Consider the following 22,243-nt stretch of genomic DNA (forward strand, 5'->3'; position numbering starts at 1 on the left):
TACCTAGCCACTCAAACTGCTCGTCCTCCACGATTGGTTCACAGGGGGTTGGTCTGACCCAGCCTACAAAACTGAACTAAGAGACATGAACTTTTCCCACATCCAGGCCATCCTATACGGCTGCCCAATACCCAGGACACTCCCAACGGTTACCCGGGCGGGGCTGCTGGCCTGGCGCTCGGCCCTCAGACACACTGACTGGGACAACAACTTGACACAGCAGACACCTCTCTGGCAGGGCACGTGGCTGGGTGAGGTAGCGACACTGAAGGGTTTCAGGGGATGAGATCACATCGGTATATCACAACTAGGTGACATTTTGGATGAGTGACCACATCAGGACATTTCAAGACTTACAAGCACACTACACCCTCCATAACTCACAGTTCTATAAATACTTACAGCTGCGGCACACCCTAAGTGCCCACATATCCACAGGCATCGCGCTCCTTGAGTTTAGCCCCCCAGAAGCGCAATTTAAGATGGGAAGACTAGGTAAAGGAGGAGTATTGCGACTATATCGTACCCTTACTAACACGGCCCTGCATCACTTGACTTAATTCACCACAGATGGGAAGAATGGCTGGGCCCCATGGAAGAGGAGGATTGGTGGGATGCCCTTATGGCCCCCAAGACCATTACCACTTCTGTGAAACTTCGACTAATTCAACTATACAATTTGTATATCGCCCATCTCACCCCGAACGGCTCCATAAGGCAGGCATGCACACCTCAACAGAGTGCACCCGCTGCGGGCAACTACCACCAGACTTCTTTCACATGGTCTGGTCCTGTCCCTGAATCACCAGGTACTGGAATAGGGTAGAATCCTAACTAATAAATGTCCTAGTTTGGCAGGTGCTTACAACCCACTACACCTTATTCTGGGAGTTATGGATGACCTGGATGGCTCCAGAGAGGACAAACTCTTCCTGGGGACGGCCACCATGGTGCCAGACGCGACATTGCAGCAACATGGTCACAATCAGATCACCCGAGAATAGCTACATGGCGCAGAGGGGTGGACTGGTGTGCTACCCAGGAGAAACCCCTGTTTATTGCCAGAGGCTGCCCAAAGAAACATGATAGAGCATGGGTCAAATGGTTGCAACAACTGGGTTGACAAAATCTCTAGGTCAGTGCACTCTTTTTGTTAACACTGGACATATACTGTGGTTCGTAGTTTCTCTGCATGTAAACACATTGACTACATGGACAGGTTATGCAAAACTAACTATGAAAAGTATCTGTGCTGTAATGTTCTTTCTTTTGCAAAATTTCCTTTGTCAAATATCAATGAAATTGAATATTACAAAAAAAGTAGAATGATTTTTCTAGGCATACCGACCACCAGTGCCGGGGCCAGCGGCGGGTCAGGCGATGCCAGCCAGGAGGGAGCAGATGTGGCAGCTGCTGCCGGGGTGGGTGAGCCAGTAGCAGTTGTGAGCAGTGGTAAGTTATATTCCTTACTTATTGACAATACACACTCGCTGCAAGGGTGTACGCTGTACTGCTGAGTGAGACTAAGTTGTTGTGTACAACTGTTGAAGAAGACACCATTTACTTAGCATTAGCAATAGCATTAGCAGCAGGAGTTGAGTAACTAATGGCCTCCTCTATCTGACTTCAACTCAGCTGGGACAGTTTTATGAAGAAGACTAAGAGTCAGACGATCTTGATGGATGAGTTGAACGAAAAAGGAAAGAAGGAGGAAGGACGGGCGACGTGTAATATATGACTGGCAGAGAAGGATGCGTGGGATGCATAGGTGGCTCATAGGAATCGGATGCATGGGTGGTTGAAGGATGGGTAAAAGATGAAAGAAAGGATGCCTTTCTTGGTCGATAAAACTCTATGGGTGACAGGAATCCTCCGGGGGTTTGATGGGTCAAGCTCAAAGGCAAGCAAGGAAGGACGCATGGGTGGTGGATTAAAAGAAAATTACACATGCATGTTGTTGGTGAAAGGTTTGTTGAAAGATTAAGAAGAATGATAGCCATGTTTACTTCGAATGTATAGAAGCCTGGATGGTATTCAATCATAGCATAGGTGGAGGCTGTCACTGGATGAAGACAATGTAAAAGAAAAATAAACAGTGCCAGAGTCGCAAAGTCAAAGGGTGAAGAATAGAATAAGTATAGAATTAAAACAATATGATGCTAGAAGAGAAATGCAATGATAAATGGAAAAGTCACTGGAAAGAGAAACATGGACTTTTTTTTCAAGGTTTTTGATTCAAGGTTGTATTTTCTTAATACTCCCTTGACTCACAGTAGTTTGAAAGCACAGCATATATACTGTGTATGTATGTCCTCATACCCACCCATTATCAATCGCCTCCCTCCGACTACAAGGCCCACTCCCTACTTATGTCATTTTCGACTGTGTCAGCATGCCATTGGTGACCTATCGGCTGCATGGTTACACAATAAATCAAACGTACCTCACGTTGTCTCAAATATAATCAACGATAATTTGGATCAGATGTCATCTTCCTAGTTGTAGTAGTCAGGGTGAAAGTGAAATTGAGCAGTTGCCATTGATGTAGCAGAGTATGGACATAATAGAAAAGACAGTAGTAAATAAAAAGAACGTGAGTTTGCAACACGAGTATGTCTGTATGGGGCACAAGCTGACTGAGCTGGCATGTCTACAAGGTTAATTTAGCTAAACAAGAGAGAGAGTAGAAGGAGAAGGATTGTCTTCTTCAAATTGCCTTAGTAGTTATGCCTGAAACTCCCACAAATGTTACGGAGGTCGAGGAAGTGGGAGGATAGGATACTACAAATGTTATGTACTGTGCTTGCTAGTGCTACTGTGCCACTAAAATGTTTGTGTATAATTAATTTTGTGTTACCGTTTTGCTAAGAGTATTTTTTTACAATTGTCTTTTTTCTTTCTTGATATAGCTACTCCTTCCCAACCGAAACCACCACCAACCAGGAAGGTGTTAGCAGCCATGGCCTGACACGGAACCTGGAGGACATCTGTACTGAATATCTCCGGCTGGTGCTTCTGGCAGAGGGAGAGGAGGCGGCAGCAGCTGCAGCCTCCTCTAATGCACCGTGTCCCAGCCAGGCCTCCCCAGTGCCTCCAGTGATACGGCACTGTGGTATGGTAGCCACCCACCGCACTTCTTTGAACACTGCTGCCTACCCCGTGGATGCAACTGTGAAGCATTCAAGCGCCGCATGCTCCTACGGAAGGCGTGTCTAGAGGAGTGGATAAAGGCCCTGGAGAGTAACCGGCGAGCCCGCCACGGGAACACCTTTGCCTTGCCCATTTTTTTTATTTTTGTTTTGGTGGGTGGGAATTGGGTGTTGGGGACAAGTTGGGGTTTATGTTTATTTATGACCAATGGACTATGCAGTGGACATTGGACTCCTGGATATTGGTTGGGGTTAGGGAGAGGGGTGGGTCAGGTGTTGTGGTTCTTTTCAATAGTTTATTTTGTTTGGGGAAAAAATTATTTATACTTTACGTGATATAATGTAAATGTTTTGTGGGTGGGTTACTCTTTTACTTCACATGGTTTCCTTTGCTGCTGCAGGGCCGCAGCCAGTTTTGAATTGAAATAATCTGCTGATGGTGAAGCACACCAACAGATAAATGCGGTACCCTCACATGTGACTTGTCTTACTAGTACTGTCAGTCTCTCCTCCTAGTCTATGCAGTCTGCAACTAAAACCCCTATGGACTCAGAAGGGTGTTGGTGTGTGAAATATGAATTAATTTCCATATTATTAAATATGCCTCCCCTAAACTACTTCTCTTACCTGTGATTGATGTGTTTGTATACGACAATGTCGAAGAAAAATAAACAGTGCCAGAGTAGCAAAGTCAAAGGGTGAAGAATAGAATAAGTATAGGAATGAAAAAATATGATGAATGCTAGAAGAGCAATGCAATGATAAATGGAAAAGTCACTGGAAAGAGAAACAAGGACTGCATGGTGATGATGGTTTGGTTTCCCACGGTGCCATGGCGGTGGTGGTAGTAGTAGTGGATACTGACAGTAGCATTTGAAAAAAAAGAAAATGAGACAGTCAGTTGCCTGAGAGAGACTCGGGAATGAGTAGTAGAAGTACAGTACACAAGAAGACTGCCAAACATGAAGCCGTGATGATGATGAGCAATGCTAAAGTAAAATAAACCAATATGTCTGTAGGGCTAGCCTAGTACAAGTTACAAAATTAAGTCGACTCTAGTCTCTAGCTATGATGATGAAGCGGACAAGCGTTAAGTACCTTCGTATCCTTCAGTCCTGGAACTAGGATGGTGAGATGACTTGATGCTGGGGGGCGTGGCTTGACAACGATGAGAGGGGAAGTGGACTCTGGAGCTCCATCCACGCTGTACCCCTGCCCACAATCATCCTGATACTTTGTAGGGGCCATTACCGATATCCTGGTGGCAGAGGCTTTGCTGCCCATGTTGGGTGGAGGCGGGTGCTCAGCACTGCCTCCACAGTGACCATAAGTGCTGTTTTTATGGCCGGGCAGCCCGAGTGCCGCGAATCTAAGATGGCGGCTGAGAGCTGGGGTGGAGGAGGTCGCAGCGTGCTCACAAAGAGCTCTGGGATTCCCTGAAAGGCTTCATCTCTCCGGTGGCAGTGAGGAGAGGCGGCTGACAGAGCGGCTGGTGAGTGCGGGGCACCGGACTGCCAGGAACCGAGAGCGCTCTGCTGGACTCGGAGATGTGCTCCACACACAAAATGGCGGTGCCCGTTGCTGGGGATGAGACCTGATGCCCATGGTGCTGAGGAAGGCTAAGCCAAGTTGAGGGGCGCAGAGCTCGGCAGTGGGACCCCTTACTTGCAGACGTGGCAGACGTCTATGCCCAGGGCCTGATGGGCTCAGGTATTCAGCTGGGCTTGGGGCATTAGGTGCGCTGACCTGAGGACTTCGGCGATGAGGGAGTGGCAGCAGGCGAGGCCGTGGGAGCTCACCGAGTCCGAGGGGGATATCGGCCTCAGAGCCCCATATTGTGCACTCAGATTCCCGGGGAGGTCGACCAGTGCAAGCTGCGCACAGAGACTGACTGCGGCTATAGGGTGGTGCCCATACAGCACCTGTGGGAGCCTTGAAGTGCCCTCTCTGGCTTCGAGTGACCATGTAGTGCAGGTGAGGGGGGACCCTTCTGTTCGCCACCAAGGGCTGGTTCAGCGGTCACAGGCAGCAGAGGCCAGTGCTGAGCGAGGGAGCCCAGAATTACATACTCCCACGCTGTGCTGGTCGAGAGGTGCAGGCCAGTCTCACTCTGCTCGGGAGGACCCGAAGATCTTGGGAGTGTGCACTCTGCAGTCTAAGGGGGAGACAACCACCCTGTTCCCCTTCTGAGCTGGCGTTCTTGAATAGTGCTCTCTCTCTACTGTGAAGTCCTAGAGGAACGGCCTACTGCGCCGGGGTGTACCCCCTGAACTTTCCTGTGTACACTGCCTATTTTGACTTTTCCTGAACTTCCCTGTACTCCCTGTTTGGAAGTCCTACATGACCCATTACACCCAGTCAGAATGGGCCGAACATCCTGCCGGAAGAGCTTCACAGCCTAGCACGTGGAAGCAACGGGGCAACAATCGGACGACCGGAAGGACATGGCGGAACGACGGAGGAATGACGTAGCAGACGGGCCCCATGCTGGTGGACATAAAGCAGGCCATCATCTCCTCAAGAGAATCTTTGGAGACCAAGATGGACGCCATAGGGGTGGATCTTAACCTCCTGAAGGATGACCACCCCAAGCTCAAAGAGCGGGTGAAAGCTACTGAGATGACATTGGAGGAGGTTCCGGACAATCTCTACCAGGCAGCACTCTCTGAAATTAGTAGAGGACAGGGTCAGGATCCTGGAGGTGAGAGCGGAAGACAGTGAAGGGCGCTCACGCAGGAACAATCTGCGCATAGTGGGGGTCCCAGAACGGGAGGAAGGAGACGACTCTGTTCGGTACATGGAGAATTGGCTTTGGACTGAGATGGCCCTGTAGGGCTCTGACCCTTCTTTGCCCTTGAACGTGCACACAGGGTCCCAGCCAGACCTCCAAAGTGGGGCACACCCCTGCGACCGATGGTTGTGCGCTTTCTCCATTACCGCGAGAGGACCACATCTTGCAACAGGTGCGAGGAAAGCAGAACCTCTAAATGAAGAACGCCAGGGTGATGATTTTCACGGATTTCACCAGGGAGGTGCAGAGGCATCGAGCTTCCTTTCTTGCACTAAAGCAGAAACTCCGACAGCTGCAACTACCATAAGCCATGTTGTTCCCAGCACGCCTAAGAGTTGTAGAAGGGACCCCTACACATTTCTTCACTACAACACAGGATGCATGGCAGTGGCTCGAGGCGTGAAAACCGGGAGCGAGAAGTGCTTCCCCGTTGAGCACTGCGGAACGAAGATCACCTGAGCATTTGTGGTCACAGAGCTCCATAAAGCCGGCGGGACTCCAACTTGAAAGGAACAGGGCTGTGAGGGCGGTTGCAGAGATCAGCCGGAGTGCGTCTAGCCCGTGCTCCACTGTTGCTAGCCGTGACATGGGCAGACTTGAGACTCCTCCTACCGGCAGCATGAATGGGGACTCCGTTCCCGAACTTCCCATGGTTACACCCCAGACAGCAGAGTTACTCATGTGAGATGGGTACATGAAGTTGGGGGAGAAAGGTTTGAGCTGGCGCCAGGGATTAACTCCTGATCGGGCTGAACTCCGAGAGTGGAGGGACGGTGGCTCCTGCAACGAACGATAGCTGGGTGCCCTCCTGTTTGATACGGGTGGAGGGAGTGGCTCGGGGGGTTCTGGATCTTATTGGGTCAGCACATGCCTCACCACATTTAGTGACCAGTTGATTGTTGCACTAGTATGAATGGGAGCTAGTTCGAATGTACCTGTCCTGGGAAGTTAGTGTTAGGGGAGTTCCATGGGGTGGAGCGGTTTCACTGGGGTCTGGCATGTCGCTGAGGAGGGGCAGGAGATATCATTTTGGTTCAAGATATGGGTTCCACTGTAGCACCTAACTGTATGTCATGGAATGTCCAGTGCATGCACACTATGAGACACCAAATCAAGATTCACACGTATTTGGTGAGGAGGGGAGTACAGATCGATCTGCTGCAGGAAAAGCATTTAACAAAGAAGGAGGGAGTGGCGCTGCAACGCAGATGGAGGGGGCAGTTGTTCTACACCTCACACTCTGCCTTTGCCAGGGGCACATTGATCTGGATACAGGCGGGAGTTCCATTTCAGACACTAGGCAATTGATTGACCCGGATGGTAGATACGTCGTGGTAGTGGGAAGATTGGACAGCAGGGATATAGTGCTAGGGAGCCTTCATGCCCCAACATAGACCAAGCTGGTTTCTTTGCATGCTTTTTCGGGAAGCTGGCAACCCTGTTGACAGGTTTAGTGCTGCTTGGGGTGAGTTTAATTGCATTGCTGACGTGGACCTGGATCGCTCTCCCAGATGCTCCCATGCACAGACTTGCAGCAACTAGGCGGGCATGGCAGTGCCAGTGGGGACTGATAGATACTTGGAGGGCTCATCACCCGGAGATATTACCTACTCATACTTCTCTGGATTGCACGAGTTACATGTTTGTCTAGACTCGTTCCTTTGCTCTCCAGATGTCCACGGAGGGATTACCAGTAGTGAATATTTGACCAGAACGATTTCTGATCATAACCCGATTGGATACAGGCGAGGACCCCATTCCTACTTGCCGTTTGAGGCAAGCGGTGCAAGAAGATCCGGTGTTTAGGACCACGATTTGATCTGCAACTGAAGACTGATTCCTTGATAATGCTGGGTCTGCATCGAATCACCTTATGAATGGGACGCTTTCAAAACTATAATTAGAGAGCGTTGCATTGGGGAGGTGGTGGGAGTCTGAAAGGTGCTGACACAGGATGTGCTGAGGGCAGAGTATATGCTCCAAGACCTGGAAAAGGAGAGACTGGAACAACGTGATAGGCAGGAAGACCTGCTTGCAGCGTGCTAGAAGGTGGCACCACAGGTGGAAAGGCTGCTCTCCTTTGATTATAAGGCCTACACCACTCGGGCCAAAGCAGAACGGGACAAGTCTGGGGTGCTGCTGGCATGGTTGGCGTTCCCAGTGCATTGAGGTACACCGATCCTGGAGATTTGGGATCAGGAGGGTGGCATATTATACTCAACAAGCAATCAACACACACTTTCTGAACTATTATACCACTCTATCAGAGTAGGCTTGATCCTGGGGCTGCCAATGGAACGGGGTTCTTAGAGGGGCTATGACTCCCCCAGATTGATAATGAGGTGGCAGAGGAGCTTGGTAAAGATGGTGAGGTGGGGGAACTAAGTAGCGCTATCAAGCATATGGCTAGGAACAAGACACCGAGGATGGATGGACTTCCGGTAGAATTCTGTTCTGAATTTGTAGATATCTCGGCCCTGAAGTTAGTCATAGTATATAACAAGGCACGACGGGAGAGTTGTTTTCCTGCTTGCATGAGGGAAGCAATCATTGTACCTCTCTTGAAACTGGGTAAGCCAGCCTGGGACCGGACTGCATACAGACCGCTTGCCATGCTTAATCTGGACTATAAGATACTAAATCGAATCCTGGCTAGTCGGTTAATGGCCCACATGTTGACTTTCAGTTCACGTGGACCAAGCGGGATTTATCTCAACTAGGAACACGGCGATTAACATACAGAGGCTACTGCATATCTTGCGGGCGGACACCTATTGCAGGGAGGAGGCTTGTATTTTTACGGTTGATATCGAGAAGGCCTTCGAAAGTCTAGAGTGGCCATATCTTTTTACGGTCCTGAGGGCGTTTGGCCTAGGAGACCGTTTCGTGGAATGAATGGCGATCTTGTATAACAACTCCACTGCCAAAGTCAGAATGGCAGAGTTGATCTCTGCTGCTTGCAAAGTGGGTAGAGGCACGAGGCAGGGTTGCGTTCTGTCGCCCCTGCTCTTCTCACTGGCAATGGAGCCAATGGCTGATCAGGCCAGATTGGGCCGTCATTACCAGGAGCTGATGGGGGAGGGACACTTACAACACATATCGCTGTATGCTGACGATCTCCTTTTGTTTCTGGCTGACTCAGGGGAGGCCCTCCGGGGAGCTAAGGGACTGCCGCATTCTCTGGGAGAGGCTGCGGGGCTTTGTGTGAACTGGTCCAAATCCTGTCTTTTCCCGACACACCCAGACAGGGATGGGACGCAGCCGGCGGAGGGGGGCCCATGGGAAACTAGCTGCTTACCTTACCTCAGAACTCAGATATATCACAACCCTAGAGACATGCTGGAGGGCAACATAGGACGAGCTGTGCGTAAGGTCAAGAGCTGCTTTGATTTTTGGGAAAAGCTGCCGTTATCGGTTGCGGCAGGGTTGCCTTGGTGAAGATGGTCACACTGCCCAGGCTTCTTTATTTTTTTAGGATACTCCCGATCTGAATCCCAACTAAGGTGTTCATGCAGCTAAATAGATTGCTTACAGGATTCTTGTGGGGTACGGGGTGACGCAGGGTGGCCCTGGTCACCATGCAGTGGCCCAGGGTGCAGAGAGGCTTTGCCTTGCCGGATCGAGTGGCCTATTATCATACAGCACAGTTACAATGGTTCACCAAATGGGTGGCAAGCCGAACCAGGCACTGGGAGGACCCTGATGGGTCAGACCTTCCCTTGGTGCTGCTCTCCCGGGTGCTGCTGCGATTGCCAATGAGGAATAGGATGGTCCCGCCTGACTTACAGGTGGTGCGCCAGTGTTAGAACCGATTGGCCAGGCGTGCGCACACTTGCACCCCCTATGCTCTGGAGATCCCGCTGATGATATGTGAGGCCTTACCTCACGGAGGAGATTGGGGAAGGCTACTGGACTGGGAGGATGCAGGGATCACTACTATAGGGGACCTATTTGAGGGTGGTAGCCTCCTACCTTTTAATGACCTGTTGGTGCGCCATGACCTACCACAAGGGGACTTTTTTCTTCATGCCGCACTGACAGCAGCCATTATAGAACATTGGCGGGAAGGGATGGTGGAACCTCTGACCTCGCTGGCCTGCCAATATGTAGTAATGGCGGCAGGAACAATTAAAGCAGTCACGTGCCTCTACAGGAGGATTACCCACAGCTTGAGACAGCCCCTGACGGCCCTGCGTCTCAAGTGGGAAGAGGATTTGGGTGAACCCATTGAGGAGAAGCCAGGGGGGAATTGGTAGAACGGGCCTGGAAGTGTTCTAGGAATGCCCGCCTCCAGGTAATCCACTTCTACGTGTTGCCTAGGGTGTACCTCACCCCGTCAAGGTGAATGAATACTTCGGGGTTTCAACAGCCTGTCCACGGTGTAACCTAGATGGGGGGTTCCTCCACATGCTTTGGGACTGTCCACTTCTGGGAGAGTACTGGAGGAGGGTGACGTCTGCACCAGTGGCGGCAACGGAGAGTGGGGTAGCACTGACACCAAGCTGTTGTTTGTTGCATTGGCTCCCACATACTGCCAAGACCAAAGTCAATAGCAGGTTTATAGGCCTGGCAACCAAATATGTTAATATGATGGATTCTTTATGTTCCTCTGGAAAATAAATTTTAATAGTTGATAATGTGCATGGTCAACATCAGATTGCCCGTGTGGGCTAAAGTGAAGTAGACATACTAACAGCTGAAGAAGATCCTCGCCCTCCCTTGAGTTAGTGTTGCTTTCACCACATCCGCCCAAGCAAGTGTGTGATCAATTATTGGTGTAAATTTAATTTAGTCACACCTCAGTATAAATCACACAGCCCGGGGGAAGAGGGTTAAGGTTTGATGGATGGTTGGGAAGGGGATTTTAGGGAAAGGTTTGACAAACACAAACATTACACATGGACAACACACAATCTTGGCAGATGACCATCATCAATCTGTTAAGGGAGAAAAATGAAATGCATGCGTGATGATGACTTGATGAGTAGTACTAGACCAGCCGCACAGGGAAGCAGTATATTATTAATTATTATTATTATGCAATTGCCTTGCCTGTCTACTCCCAGAGAGATCCAAGTTACACACATTTTATGTTCTGCTGTTGTACTGGGCTTCCTTTGAAAGCTAGCAAAGAAATTAAAAAATATCTGTAGGAGTCAAATATAAGCAAACATAATAAACAACAACACACACAGTCATAATGATTGAAGAGAAAAAATCTATCAAATGAAATGATGATGATACTATAATAATTATGGTCAAATTGGGAGGTGCATGTCACCATTCCTCTAGGTCGTTCCTCGGACTGTCCGTCCGTCAATTTTGAGTGCCTGCCTGGTTTGGTAAGGTAAGTATGAGTTGTTTTTCCCAGTATATTGCAGGGTAAAGGCGGGCTGTAAGTGTAGATGGAAAAACAAAAAGTATATAGAAAAATCAAGGAGAAAAGTAAAGTTAAACTGCATAAATTAAGGAGGAGTGTAACAAGAAAACTTTCAGAGGGGGCATGGCTAAATTATGTCTACTCTGTTTCCAGCAGTAACCTACAATAACAGGAGCAGGCCGGTGGTGCCCAGCCAAACTCCACTTAGCTTAGATTTTGAACAAGACAGCACTGAGCACACATACACAGCAGCATAGCATTTTCCAAACTAAGCAACAAAATGAATGCACTGCTGTCAGTCATACCACCACACTCGTGGAGAAGTGTGGCTCAATGGTTAGAGCGGCAGACCCTGATGCAGAGGTCTAGCCCGGGACCAAGGTTCAATTCCCTGCCTCGGCGGGTCTTGGGCTCAAAATTCCACAGACCTGATAATTATCGCCTTGATGCCTATTCCAATCATGGAGTCCCACTCTGCAACTCTGGGCAATAGCTTGCTTAATCTCCACAACGGCCCCCACAATGCTAAGGATGCCTGGCCTCCACCTTGGGGGTGCCCAGGAGTGGACACCTCACAGGGAAAGCCAGGATGGGTTCCACAGCGGTATTCGTACAAGCGCCTTGAGACCTTGCGGGTGAGTAGTGCGCTAATCAAGTATCAATTTACAATTTTTTTACACTCGCCTCCACCACTACACAGACATGTAGGTCTGGTGTAGTTGTTGTTGTTTACCTTTTAAGCCACTTCATGAAATGCCCGAGTTATTCCATCAATCATCTCTGACCCTACTACCTGACTGCGAGTATGGTATGGTTATCATGGTGTCCAACTCTGTTGTTTACAGAGCGAGTCCAGAATAAAAAAATGCAATAGATCGGCGTGCAGTAGTACAATTTTGTTAATGAGCAGCAAGAAGGAACACATTGACTTGACTTAAGTCACTTTTTTTGTGTGTGGATTAAATACTAGTAGACATCATGCACAACAACACAAACCTCAATCACTCAAAGTCAGCGTGCAATGAATGCCATCATCATTTACCTGTTCTTCCGGGGCAGTGCCTCTAGGCTCGGTAAGGAGGATAGATAATTATAATCACGTTCTTTGAGGGACTCGACGAGGCAGGCACATATCTCACATTGATTTGTTGTACTATTCTCTATCCAATGTCTGGCTGGAGGGGAAATGGATTTAGGGCGAGTCAGGAGGACTCGGAGGAGTGGACTTACTTCTTCAGCACACAGGTGCAACTCCGATCCGACAATAAAAGAGTAAGACTGTGGTGATGGATTTGTTGTGATTCGAACCAGAAAGACAGTGAGACACACAAATAATAAAGTAAATATTATTCCTTAGCAAAATCTTTATATTTTTGGGGGGCTTCCTTTGGAGTATCACAACAAGAAAGAAAGTAACTCGAAAGCCTAGTTGTCAGGAAAGTAGAGCTTGCCCTAAAATGCTGGTGGTTCACCCAGAAGTAGGTCATCTAACACACTACTTCCATGACCTGAGTAACGTCATCATCTTCCTGCTGTGCTACTTCAGGTATGGTGAAATCCGCTGGTATAAAGTGCTAAATTATTTCGATCATGGTTAAGCATTCCACATTTTGAGGTGAGAGGCTGGTCTTTCTCACTGTCAGAACGTCACCAGTAGCACTAAAAACATGCTCAGAAGAGACGCTTGCGACAGGGCAAACGAGATAGTTCATCACCAGCCTGCCGAGAACTGGACATTGGAGCCTTTTCCCATACCAATACAGCATTGGATATTGATTAAAGTAGACCTCTGTTGGGTCATCCACATTGGCCTGGCCAATCCACTCAATGCTCATAGGTGTTCCGCATTGCTAGGACTCTTTGGGCCTTTGCCTCCGCACTGGACTTAAGCCCTTGCTGTAGAAACCATTCCTTGGCCGATTTTGGGGCTGATGCTCCTGTTCTTGTTTTTGTTTTTGATGTTGCTGTTGGTGTTATACTTGTTGGTGGTTTTGGCTGCTGTGAGCCAACCGCACTGCCCTCAGCCTCTGAAGTTGAACTTGAGGCCGGCTGCCCTGCGGTACTTGTTGTACCCTGGATTAGCGGGCCTACAATTCCCTGAAGTTCTTTTTCTAGATGACTGGCTTCTATGCTATCCAAGTTTTGGAGTTGGCAACATCCCCATCTGAAAAAGGAATGAAAGTGTGCAGTAATGGTTTGTACCATGGATCCAGATTTGTGGCACAAATGTAATGGTTGGATGACCTCTTTGCATCCTTATATTTTCAGAGAATCACAGGGTTAAGCTCCCCAGCAACTCATATGCTTCTTTTTTTTTCCTCCACCGCTGCGTACATTGCCGACACCCCTTTCAGCTGTTCCTGTAGCATGTGCAACAATAGGATAGCTTGGTGCATAGTACAGTCCTCCTTGCTGACTTCACATGTGAACACCTCGAAAGGAAGCAGCATCTCTGTCAGGCATTTAACTAGGCCCCATTGGTCCAACTCAATGATCATGCCTTTCACAGTAGCACCTCCTCTCTGCATGACATATTCATTGATTAGCATTTATTAAGTTGAGTTCCAACGTGTTGGCACCTCCTGGATGAGTGCTTTAACTGGAATTCTATGCTCACGTTGAATGATCCTCAGCTGCTTCCGGGCTTTAAAAGAATGGCTGAAGTGTGTGCAGATTCCTCTGTAGGTGGTCAGTGTGTTGCTGACTCGGTCTTCTTTTTCAGAAAGTCTTGAACAATGATGCTAATGCAGTGCGCCAAACACAGGACCCTGAGATAGCCACCATCTGCCATGGCCTTAACTATACTACTGCCATTGTCCTTGGCAACAAAACCAATGTTAAGCCCTCTTGGTTGCAGCCATTCGAAGACCGGGCTATCAAAGTCTTCCAAAATGTTTGCAGCAGTATGTGATTTCTCCCTCGCAAAACATGGCTACAGTTGCATGTTTCGGATTAAAAAAACAATGTCAACACTTGCGGATATCTTTTCTATAACCTCCAGAAAAGAGATCCAGTGTGCAGTGATGCACATGTAATTAGTGGCCTCGCAACTGGTCCACATTTCTGTTGTCAAGTGGATAGTGTGAACAGCACTCTGCTGCAAATCTTCTCCAAGTAATTTCAGCATGTTGTGATGTGGTGCTGGAACAGCAACTGGCGAAATAGGACAGGCTGGGAACCTTCCATTTTGGACAGATGGCTCCCACAAATTCAAGAAAACCCAGCCCTTCCATGAAAGAAAATGGGAGAAGGTCCAGCGCTACAATTTTAGCCAGATTTGCGTCGTACAAATGTGCCTTTGGGTGGTTGCGTTTGTACTGCCCCTCCGACCAAAATATGCGGAGAATGGTAGCCTGGATTTTTTTCTTTTCTAGTGCCACTGATGCATGTGACTTCTTGACGCAAGATGTTAGGTTCAATGCACGTTTTTTCATTGGGTTACTCTCTTGCTTTGGGCCCCTTGGTGTCTTAGCCTTACTCTTGTGCCATTGTGATGTTACTGATGATGATGTGGGCGGAAGCACTGCACTGCTGAGGACAACAGATCTGCTTTGTGTAACATAGAAAATGTCTTACTCTTGTTCACCATGCACCGTGATCGGATCTTTTTTTTCCTTCATCCCCTCCACAAACAACGTATGCAGATTTTGGCCACTGTGGTGCACCTCCCACTGGATCAGGAGGTGTTTTCTCAGATGGGATGTTTGGCCTCCGGTACCCTAGTTTGTACCAAGCTTAAACCGACTAACACCTTGTCCACAAATAGAGCATATAGCAATGTTCACCTCCTTCCTGCTAACCGAAAAAAGTCCCAAACTGGGGAGGTCAATTTTCTGGCGCTGCTCGTGCATGTCGGATGAACTGGCAGGTGGGGGTGATGTTGGACTCTCTGCTGTACCTACTTCTACTGAGGTGGTTGCGGTCGATGTAGGTCGCTGATGGCAAAATATGGAGGCTGGATTGTGGTGTTGGTGGTATTGGTGGTATCTGTGTTGGTGGTATCCGTGCCGCATCCCTCACAGCAATTTGGGATGGGGAATTGTCGGTCTCCACTGGGGCGGGACTAATGCGCATGATAACTGGCTTGTCATTATCCTCCTCTTCTACATCTACCTCCATAACTCCTAGGCTTTCTGGAACCTTCCTTTTTCCTAGCCTTGTCTCGTGGTGTGTCCCACTCTCAGACGAAGCTGGTGGCTTCCAAGTAGTGTCTAGATTATCAGAAGGGGGCCAGCAGAAGAATTTAATGGACTAACCCTCCTTTTCCTTGCTGGGGATCTGGAAGACAATGGATCTTCTGAAAGAGTGGATTTCTCTTCTTATTCCTCTGCAGGAAGCACGATCTCCTGAATTGCCCCTACTTCAGGAAGAACAACTACTATTGGGTTCAGTGGTTGCGGCTATTGTTGCCCACTTATCTGAGTTCCCTGCATTGATTGGGTATTACTTTGCGATAAGTCAATTTCAACATCACTGCTCGTCACCGTTGGACTCATGATTAGACTGGCTGCCTCTACGACAGACATGGGCTTGGGCATAGGTTGATGGGGTGGGTCCACTGATGCGGGGTGCTGCTCCCAGCTTGCTCCCCAGACGCCACTGCTGCATGGGCTTGGGCCTAGGTTGGTGGGGCGGTTCCACAAATGCGGGGGTGCTGTTCCCAGCTTGCTCCCCGGACGCCACTGCTGCTTGGCTTGGGCCTAGGTTGGTGGGGTGGTTCCACTAATGCGGGGTTGCTGCTCCCAGCTTGCTCCCTGGATTCCACTGCTGCAAACGTAGATTTTGGTATCCCAAAAAAGGGCTTGGGTGACATACCGGTCTTGGTAAGTGTCAGTACCTTCTTCTCACTGGCAACTCTTTTGCTACTTGGCCTGGTAACTTTCTTTGGGGCCATACTCAAGGTGTAAGCAGCACGCAGTGGCACAAGTTGAAGAGATGTCTGTAGTTACTCGTCACGTAACGTCGTGCACAGCAGGACTTCTGTAAGGCAGCTGAATGGGTGATGATGTCTCCTCCTCTTTTGTGCACCTAAAAGCAAAGAAGCAAGAAGAATATCAGTGAAACGCAGCATTCGTTGTTGTGGTTCAAAAACTACTAGTACAAACAAATAAATATATTATGTGACTTAGTGTGTGGTCACACTTGTCAGTGTTATTAATATTATTAAATGTATTATCTCAGTTATTAAAAAACCATAGCAATACAAAGTATCCATTTGTGTCACAGTTTGACTACAAGGGCTTTCATGGTATACTACTCTATACTCAGGATGGATAGGAAAGAAGAACAACAACAAAAATACAAATGCAACAGAACCGGTTTGGCATTGTGTATCACATGGGATGCAGCATTCAGGGAGCTTCTGCTGACAACTGATGGAAGCATAAGCCAAGAGGAACAAAGGAAAGACATGCAGGCCTAGGGCAAAAGCAGTAAAGTACACTAAACTACCACCACAAAATGGCCACCAGTCGCATGGTCACTCACAACAAGCAGGAGGCTTGGAAATCAATGAACATCTCGTAGGCCTATATTATGGACACAGACTTTACAAAATGGCACCTGGCCACACAGGAGGCTCAGCCAAGGCAAATGCTGGCCTACTGTTCGAAACACACACACACACTGGCCAGACAAAGGAGGCATGCTAAATAACACAGCTTTAATGCAACAATGTAAAAACAAAAATCCACTGGACTAAAAAGGTTTGCAAGTTACACAACAAACACACACATCCAAGAAAAGCATTTATTTAACACACACGGAAAAAAGTGAAATACCCCAAAAAAACACATTTTGTAAATCAATCCAATGCCATCCATGCCCACAATGATGTTTAAATTCAACAGACACCACAGAAACAGTTGCTTTATGCACCCATGAGTAGCTCTGCGCCTATTGGTTGGAAAACCCATTGTCAGACTAGGCCAGATAGTGAATCAATTTAAATCAATAATATTGCACATTTATTGGAAAATGTAGTGAACAGTGCTGCATTTTTTGCTGGATAAAAGAAGAAAAATTGCATGCAAAACAACAACAAGGCCTGGTCACCCAATGAAGGCTTGCAAACCTAATGCACACGCACACTGGCTGCATTTACAAAATAGCCGCCAGCCACATGGTCAGGCCACCACCACAACAAGAAAGGAAAGACAGACAATGCAGGTCTATGGAAAAAGCACACTGGTAGCCTTCACAAAATGGCCACCAGCTACATGGCCAGGCCACAACAAGAAGAAAGGGAAGACAGACAAAGACAATGCAGGCCTATGGCAAAAGCACACTGGCTGACTTCACAAAATGGACGACAGCCACATGGCCAATCTACCACAACAAGAAGCAGTAAGACAAGAGGAACACCGGAAAGACATGCAGGCTTATGGCAAAAGCACACTAACTACTACCACAAAATGGTTATCAGCCACATGGTCAATCACAACAAGAAGGACACCTGGAAAACAATGAACTCAAGCATAGTGCAAAGCATGCGTTGTAAAGCTTACTTTACAAAATGGCCCCTGGCCACACGGGAAGGCTCAGCCAAGGCAAATGCTGGTCCACTATTACAAACACACACACTGGCCAAACAAAGAAGGCATGCTAAACAATACAGCTTTTATTCAACAATGCCAAAATGGAAATCCACAAGACTAAAAAAGGTTTGTAAGTTACACAACAACCCCACACATCCAAGAAAGACATTTATTTAACACACACGAAAAAAAGTGAAATACCAAAGGAAGCACATTTTGCATTTCAATCCAATGCCATCCATGCCCTAAACAATGTTTAAATTCAAAAGACACCACAGAAACAGTTGTTTCATGCCCCGATGAGTAGCACTGGGCCTACTGGCTGAAAGGCCTATTGGCAGACTACTGGGCTAGTGAATTAAATTAATATTGCAAATTGATTTCAAAAGTTGGAGAAAATATAGTGAACTGTGCAACATGTTTCCTTCATAAAAGAAGAAAAATTACTTACAAAGAAACAACTCGGCCCCTACTGAAACTACAGGCCACCCACCACAATACATTTTTTAAAAAACGATTAAAAGTACAAAAATATGTAGGTGCAATGCCCCAATCAAACAAACAACACCAATTTTCCCACTTACTTTGAAATCTGAATTTCAAAAGTTTGCAAATCCAATGATATATGATGCAGCAGCCACAAAGAGTGATCCTTCCAGCTGCAAATCTAAATAAAAAGTGAGCAGGAGATGGACAAAGCACTGGGAGGAGTCTGCTGGGCAGTAACAGGAAGTTGGAGACTCTGGGGCACTTCCTTACTCTTCAAAAAAAAAAATAACAAAAGAAAAAGGACTCCTTGCACAAAAAAAGTACAGACAAATGTCAATTTGAGGAGTATTTTAACCAAAATCATCATTTTGAGAAGGTGTTCGGGAGAGAAACTTCTCCAGATTGCAAATTCTGCATGCTCAGGATCGCGTTCTTCACAAAACTTCTGCCAGAAGTCCGATGGAGGACCCGAAAGACATGTTCACAATTGCACACTCTTGCAGGCCCGTGCGGTACCAAATCTCTTTGTGCACGCTAATTGATGGGAAATCTCGTCGGCATTCGCAGGCACCCGGTAAGTCGCTCCCATGCACGCAATAACGCATTTTGTTCACTCAAACACAAAAACACTCCGCTCCGTTGCGGAGTGTGGAGTTTATTAGCAACTCCTTGTTCTACACAGAATGCGGAGTTGTAAAAAAATCTGCAAACTCCGCGAGCCGGGCGGAGTTTTACGCCAAGGATTATTCATCAATCGTTGAGAGTAAGCGTACGACCTCTTGTATACTTTAGTATACATATATCTCTGCAGGCCTAAAGCCATTCCCAGGCTTCTCATTTGTTGGTTAAAGTGTTCCTTAAAAATCTTCCTTGCTAGTGGCCAGTCCTGCCTCTTTGTCCCTCCTTTTTCCTCCAAGGTGCAGGGACTTAGTACGATATCATTACGCTTTGTTCTGTTGATCTGCTCGTTTATTTTTGTCATGTGCAGCTTACAAAGGCAGTTCTGCTTCCTGCATGCGTGTTTGGTTCTGCTCTTCTTAAAAAGGACACACAGTGTTGCACGCGCTTCTTCAGGAGCATAAACTTGTTTAAACTTTTTTTCTTGCCTGTCTCGGCTTGTTTTCGGGTGTGCATCGTGGACAATACTGATGCTGTTTTCTCCATTTCTTTTCTTATATTATTTCTCAGAGGAAATGGAAAGCTTCAAAGGTTGCGTTTTCTCACGTATAAGATTAAATGGGCCTATTAACAACGGACAGGGATAAATAACGCAAAGCGCGCTTAGAGCTTTGTTATTTATCGCCGTCTATCTCTGGAATTGATCGCCCTGGTAGCGGGTTAGTAACAACGCGTTTCTCCAGGGCGATAAAAATTCCAGAGATAGCGGGAAAATCGCCGTTTTGCAGGGAAGTTCGCTGGTGTTACAACCACAGTAAACCTGGGCTGTGTCTGTCACCTCCAGATTAGAAAGCTGCAAGACTTGTGCCTGGCTCCATTTTTCTCAGAGCCTTTCTTATTATCGAGCGCAGTAAATTGAACGAAATGCCCAAATATACTCAGAGGCCCAGGAAACATCTGCATTATTTTTACATGTGCCTGGTAACTAGCTTCTTGCTAAGTTATTCCAGAGTTTGGACAGCGCTGAAGCGTGTCACTAATGTGTTTGACATATTTGAGAGGGGGAACTAGGCAGCCTGAAGCCTGTAGCCCCTTTTTAAAAATATTGAAGCCAGTGGTGGTCCCCTGGAGAGGCCACTTGCCCCGCCCACCCAGCTCCTCTTCTGTTCTCCGGGCTCAGGCACAGGGGGGCCCAGCCGCAGGCAGATTGGTGCATTCAGGAGAGGGGCCCCCCTGACCTGCCCCCTCCCCCCCTCCGACAACACCAGGCCCTCTTTCCCAGAGCAGGAATCCTCTTTAGGCTGCATTGTGTAAATTGTTTACACGGTGCATTTAGCTGCTCTATACTCATCTTGCTTCGTAAAGACTTCTTGATAAGTATTTAGGGGCAGATTTACAAACCCCTTGCGCCACTTTTGCGTCACTTTTCCCATGTCAAAAGTGACGCAAAAGTGGCGCACGGGGCTCGTAAATCTGCCCCTTCATTTCTATTTGGCGGTTCATTTTGGAGTCATTCATTTAGTCTCATTAACTGGAAGAAGTCTGCTTGTGCTTTTTGGTGGGCCTCAGACATGCCATTATAAATAAACAAACGTTCAAATAACATTTCAAGTTGAAGGTGCTTCTGTAGGTATTGCTGTGTGCACAGAAATGCCCGGATGTGAGGAGTGGGGGACAGGGAGATGTTATGTATGTTCAGGGTCCAATTAAAAACAGCGACACCTGCTGGCTGAAATACACACTACTGTCCTCAAGTCAATTGCTTTTCTAGTAACATAAGCAAGTTCAAATAGTTTGTTGATGGTTTTGGATTGCAGTTTAGATTTAAAACAAATAAAATTAAGTGAACTGGTGTGCTGTTGTAGCTGGGAATATGTGGTGTTTTTACTGCAAGAGTCCAAACAAGACTTCCTGTTTGTGAAATGTAATTTCTGTGTTTTAATTTGGTATGTTTAAATATACTACTGCCAGTTCATGGAGGTACCATTTAAAGACCCTTCAAATTTTGGTGAAGAGAATTAAAGTATAAATATGAAACATTAACTACAAAAAGTATGTATCCTCTCTGCAAACCTATCATGAGCCGTCAGTGCTGCTAAAGACGCCGCCAGCCACTGTTGGATGTCTGTGAGTTTGCTTGTGGTGTGCACCATGGCCTGCTTGCATGCTTCCTATAGTATTTCTTCCAGACCAATGAAAGGTCACCTTGCCTCTCACTTCCCAGTATTGTCAACTTTCAATGAAGGACTTTTGTTGTTTGAATGACTCTGGACAGACAGAGCACGCCAGTCAGCCCTGTCAGTCATAAGTGCTACATAAATATATTAACAGTTGACTCTGTCCAGCATGACTTTTCAAAAGAGACTGTAAAAATGCCCCAAAAATTCAATTGAGATCAGAAAGCTATAAAAGGAGATAGAATGCCTATAGTTCATGCAGTCACACATTTCCAAACTATAGCAATTCAAAGCCAAACACCAGATTTCATTGAAGTGCTTGGATTGATCAGAGACTCTGAAGACTGCTATTAGATCCTGCACACATTTAAGAGGCAAAGGGAGCCAGTGTTCCTCAGATCAAGGGAGTAGTCAGAAAATTAAAATACCCTCCACTTTCAAACACAGGTCTTATGGCACCAAGCAGGTGAAGCAAGTCATTGTGACCGTCCCCAGAAGAGCTTGCTTCTCTATCCCACCCAAGCATCTATCCATTCATCTTTTCATCATTCATCCACCTGCTGATATCCACCATTTCATCCTTACATTGCCATTCATTCAGTCTTTCATCCATCATTCAGTCTGTCACCTTCTGTCAATTCATATCCAAACCTCTTCATCCATCCTTAAACTATCGATAACACAAACCCTTCCTTCCACTGCCATCCATCCTTTCACTTATCCTTCCACCTTTCATCCATTCATCAATCCATCCTTTCACTCATCATTCCACCCTTTCACTTATCCACCCATCCACTTCATCCCTCCAGTCAGACATCCTTTCACTCAGCTATTACCCTTTGAAACATCCATTCATCCATTTAAATTGGTATTCATACATCCTTTCACTAACTCATCCATCTACACTTTCACTAATTCATTCATCTACCCTTTCACTTATTCATCCATCTATTCACCCTTCCACTTATCTATCTATCCACCCTTTCATTCAACCATCCATCTACTTTCTTTCACTCATCTCCATCCATTCCTTCTCTCATCCATCTATTCCTTCACTCATCCATCCTTACAGCCATTCTTTCACTCATTGATCCATTCAGTCA

The sequence above is a fragment of the Lissotriton helveticus genome, chromosome 1_1, assembly GCF_964261635.1.
Source record: "Lissotriton helveticus chromosome 1_1, aLisHel1.1, whole genome shotgun sequence".
In the NCBI taxonomy this organism is placed as follows: Eukaryota; Metazoa; Chordata; class Amphibia; order Caudata; family Salamandridae; genus Lissotriton; species Lissotriton helveticus.